General features: G+C 36.9%; 1 protein-coding gene across 1 annotated transcript in view; it reads left to right on the plus strand.

Annotated features, from left to right (window-relative positions):
* The window catches only part of NBEA (neurobeachin), a 600,762-nt gene that overhangs the window by 492,421 nt on the left and 102,867 nt on the right, over positions 1-5,474 (plus strand). The window lies entirely within an intron of this gene.

Consider the following 5,474-nt stretch of genomic DNA (forward strand, 5'->3'; position numbering starts at 1 on the left):
TTTGTGTGTGTTTCATGTAAAGGATCTGTGGTTGCCAGTATTGGCTCAGAGGTTCAGTGACATCAGGACTCAGTTGGCCTCACGCTCACAACATACCCACTGCTGCAGACACGTCTCCGCACAACTGCATGAAAGTAGGACGAAGACACACAGGGTTTCTCCTAAAGCGCCTGTGTTTTAGGAAAGAAGAGATTTCCCCAAAGCCTCCAGCAATCTTCATATCAGATCCCTTTGGCCAGAATGGGGTCACCTTCCCCACCCCTAAAACAACCACTGTCGAAGGGGAATGAGTTTACTAGCTTAGCCCAACCATCCCCTAGAAATTAGAGAAAAAAGACATACCTCTGAATTCCTTGCTACCTCCTACCTGAAAAAAACAGGGTGTCTGTTGGCAGAGAAGAGAGAAATGGACAAGCAGCTGTGTTTTCCAGGTAGATTGTTTTGTCCTGAGAATTAATACAGGCCCTGCATGGATGGAAAGGGAAACAAATCTCTATCTTATCTTAAGTAGGCTACAGACATTTAAAAGACAGGGACCTTGTCTTGTTTATCTTTTAATCTACAGTTCCTAGCATAGCGCCTAATTGCAGAGGTGCTTTTTAAATGCTACTCAACTGGAATTACCTTTCCCCACAGTGTATCTATTCTCCGTAAGCTTACAGTGTAAGAGCAGTTTACCGACATGTATGCACAGGCTCAGGATATTTTCTAGTAGACTGACAAGATTAAATTAAGACATTAGTAGATAATGAAATACTTATATAAAAAACAGGTCAAAGGGAAAAATGCATTTAATCTATCAAAAAAGAAAATGAAGTTAGTTTTGCAAGACTTGTTCTTATTGAATCTAAGGTGACTCATGGTAATCACTACTTTCTTTCCGAAGCGCTTACGAACTCAATGATGGTTTAATCATCAATTCAAGAATTTTTCCAGGAATTGACATGAAGGACTCACAAATAGGTCTGACATTTTCCTTTTTGAAAATAATCCACCTCCTGGCATCTTTCTCAATGACCGTGAGTCTTCAAGGATTACCAATAGAGGTGTTTCTCAATGAAATGTGTGATTTCCTTCAATACTCTTGGACTTGTCCGGACCTGAAATCATTTAAAACAACTGAAAGCTCTTTTATTATCCTCTTTATTGATTATGAGTATTCCTTTCTTTTTAACCACATTCAGCCTCTCTTTGACTTTTGGGAAATCATTCTTGATAGAAAAACTAAAAACAAAATAGATGTTCGGTAGTTTTGGTTCTGCTGTTACTTCATACAGACATTCTATCTTAAAATATTCTTTCCTTGGTTTTGGTTCCCCTACCAAAAACTCAACTAATTCTTAGTTTCCTGACAATGTTCTCAGAAGTTAAGTGTTGTATAGCTGGTGGGGGTTGGGGCAACGCTGCGTCTCGGCTCAGACCCGCTGCTCACCTGCCAGATCACAGTAACAGAGTCTGGTCCTTAGTAGGGACTCGCGACGTCTTAGCCGAGACAATGCGCGACACGAGGCGAGAGGAACGACACAGAATGAGGGCAGATTCTTTGCGTAGAGGTCTTTTACAAATGTCTCGCAATCACAAAGTGAAGGCACTTTGTAAAACTAAGCACATGTACACTGTACATATATGTGCACACATAGACACACAGCTATAGATGGGTAGGTGAGTAGGTAAATAGATATACACACGTACCTCCATAAAGTTAGATGTGTGATATGTAAGATCTCGTGACATTAAGCTAATTGTCAAAGGGGAGGATGACGTCTAGCTCTCCCTACGAGAAGCCCTCCAGCTGAGAGTATCTTGATAGAACCACCAAGGAATCCATTCTTTGCTTTCCTTTCTTGACAATGAGTTTTGTCAATTTAAGCAGTTTACAAAATGCTGGAAACTTACTCTAAGCTAAACCCATGAGAGACTGATTTATATATATAAACAAAAAATTATCAAATTCAGAGACAGATATACTGCAAGAATAATTAACTTCACAAATCGTTTAGGCTACTACTCCTTGGACAAGTCCACCAACGAGATCGCATTAGGGATCGGATTTTTGCTTAACGAACGAAGATTTAGAACAAAGGAATTATTTCCATTAAGCTAGTATAGCCTAATGAGTGCCCTTTTAATTAATTAATAGCCATAGCTATCATTTACTGAGTCCTTCCCATGTGCCAGGGACTATACTGAATGTTATAGTTATAAGTATTATTTCCATTAGTTCTTTTTTTGGGAGGGGGAGAGGGTGGCTTATAAACAATCAACGTTTATTTCTCATGGTTCTGAAGGCTCAGAAGTCTAAGAACAAGGAGCTGGCAGGTTTGGTGTCTGCAGAGAGCTCACTTCTTGGTTCACAGATGGCCGTCTTCTCATGGGTCGTCACGTGGCAGAAGGAGCTCTCTGCACTTAATGTTTAAAAAACTACATTCTTAAAATAAAAGAATTCTTATTCCATGCTACAGATAGGAAGTTTCTGATTTAGATATGTTATTTATGTTACCCAAGATCATAGCCCACTCTCTTAATTTCTATTCTGTGGCCTCTATTAAGGAGACCCATATTGGTCATAAGGATACCTTTACTCCTGATGATGAAAAACTACTTGACCGTTTTCTGTACCCCATAATGATTACCATTGTTTGATTAATGTATTTTTTATTCAGACAGTCAGTACAATCAATTAAGTTTGGATTTAACTAGATTTGTCACCTACTAAGGATACACCTGGCTGTATTCACAGAGTCGATTATTTTAAATGGTCACCATTAGTTATGGTACTTAATATCTTTATTTCAGAGGGCAATTTTGTCTTCATTTTATCTCCCAATTCTAAAGGCATCCTACTGTAACCAAAACATGTACAAACTCTCCTCATTTGAATGTCTAAATTTGTTATAGGAATTTCGAACAGCCTTATTGATTTGCTGTTTCTCATTTTCTTCTTCATATGACTGAATTACCTAATTTTTAGGATCATATCTCTCTTCAACCATTTTTCTGTTAGGGTAGGTGACCAATAACTCAGATTGTACTTATTGAAACACCATTATGCCAAGCACTGCTAAATGCTAAGGGTATATATAATAGCAAGTAAAACACAGCTCAGTCTCTGCTCTCCATGAGTTTATTGGGGGAAAGACAGAGCAATAAACAGGAAAAACTGATCTTTTCCCTGAACTTGATAATAATCTGCTTTTCTAAATTCATTTCCTAAGCCCAAATTTTTCTTCACTATTCCAAACTCTAAGAATGACATGATAACGTTCTCCCATGATTCCCATTATTTATATCTATTAAGTTTGTTTACACGGGTCAGGTTTTGTTTAATTTTAGGTTCCGGGGGCATTTTTGGTGGTAAGAATTATTTCCAGACAAGCAATTTTCTTCTTAAATCGTCTAGGTTCAAAATGTCAACAAAAGAATTCAAAACTTTATTATATACATTGCTTTTAGCAGACTGAGCATGCTGCAGGTAAGAATTTTAGTTAGATTGGTAAGAATATTATTATAATAGTAACTACAGATTGGAGTAAGCATATAGTAATAATAACAGCACAGTGAAAATTGGGCTAAGCATAGTCTACTAGTTATTTGAATATTCAGAAAACATTTTAGTATGTTGCCATGACAAAATCAAAATCAGGTCAGAAATTGATAATCTAAAATAGTTGTGTGAGTGGAAGTGGACCTGAGGAAATTTTGAATGTTAGTGCCAGTATCGACCAAATTGTGAAAGCCCTTTGGGTAGCCCCTTGAAAATCATATCATAAATTAATTGGAAAATGCACTGAATTACAGACTTATAGTATGAAGAATGTATGTCATGTCACATTGCAATTAGGCGATTCATGAGACTCATTGTGCTTTTGGAGCCAATAGGGCATATTATCTCAAATATATATAACTAGGAAAGTTCTTCAAAAAATTTAATATGCGACCAGGCTACTACAGTTTATTAAGTTAATATTTTCAGCATTGAGTTACACATAATTATTCTTAAAATTGTTAATTCAGATTTGATTTCGAGATCATGAGTCTCTTCCCGTCCTTCTTCCCTCCCTCCTCTCCCATAACTAATGTATGTTTAGCTCCTACTGTGTACAGGGCAATGCCTGTGAATATTCCATGTGAACAGAAATATTTGATAATAATTCATGAATGACAAAACTAGTTTTAAGTCCATGGTTCCCCAACTGAACACCAAGGAGCCGCAGGACATCGCCATGAACTTGCGGGGCTGCTGCAAGGCATTTTGTATTTTTCAGGAAAACAGGCGTCAACCACCGTACAAACTCTTAGGTCAAGTTAGTTCTAAGTTTCTACATTAGATAGCTCTGCGTTCTTGACATCTCAGTTTTGTGAAACTAGATTTGGAGGGTTGCTGTGGTAAACACACAAACAAACAGACAGAAACAAATATTGCATGATAACTGTTGTGGAACAGGAAATGCAGATGGTGACGGTACATAGGATTCCGAGGTTTAAGAAGCTGTGCGCTGGCTAACGATGTGCCTAGTTCTTTAGTGAGTAATCGTGGTTATTAAAATGGAATAAAAATATGACTATAATATTTTCAAACATCTACTAAGTTGTTAAGACTTAAGTATTTATTAAGCTATTTAGACATAACTACTTAGTAAACAGAATTCTGTCATGTCACTCCCAGCCCAAGAGAGTGACATGACAGAATTCCTGAGACACTGAGAGTAGCATGAACTGAAGAATTTGGGAACCTCTGTCTTAAGTGGTGACCATTTTAGAAACTCATTAGCCTTATCGTACTTTTACAAATACAGCTGACTTTCGTTATTTTTTGGATAAACACATTGAACCTCCAAAGATTCATAATTTATTCAAATTATCCTGATTACTCCCTTAAGCCATTTCTATATCTCTTCTTCTGAATTCATACATGTTCAAAGTTCCCAACTGTGTGTTTAGTACATCACAAGAAGGACGTGTATTATATGGGTAGAGGCTGTGCACGTGTGCACACTGAGTGTGGAGGCAGGTGGAAAATGTTTAGTGAGGCTGTTGTTATATGAGGTTTAAGTCAAATGTTTATAAGCTTGTTCCTGACTACCTACCTACCTAGCTTCTTAGCATGGGGTAGATTTGCTGTATTGTTTAAAAGCTACTTGGACTTATTTTGAATATGGTTTCACCTTTTTTTGTTTTTATTAACTTTTAAAATGCCCATCTGCAGCCATATTATTCAAATAGGTGTTTTTCATATTGGCGTATCCTGAGTAAATAAATGTCTTCTGTATAACAGAATTTTCGATATTGCTAATATCTACAATTAAAATATATTTTATAATTTATCTAAGAAGGATAGACCATTGATTATTTTAAACTGAATGGTTTCAAATCCAGGTATATAGTTAATACTGAATTTTTAGAAGTCATGAGTGAAAAGAGACTCTTCTGTTGTGGTTTCTTAATTGCTAGGAGGATATCACTGGCCACTCCTC

This window comes from Pteropus vampyrus, unplaced genomic scaffold (genome assembly GCF_000151845.1).
Source record: "Pteropus vampyrus isolate Shadow unplaced genomic scaffold, Pvam_2.0 Scaffold71, whole genome shotgun sequence".
NCBI classification, from domain to species: domain Eukaryota; kingdom Metazoa; phylum Chordata; class Mammalia; order Chiroptera; family Pteropodidae; genus Pteropus; species Pteropus vampyrus.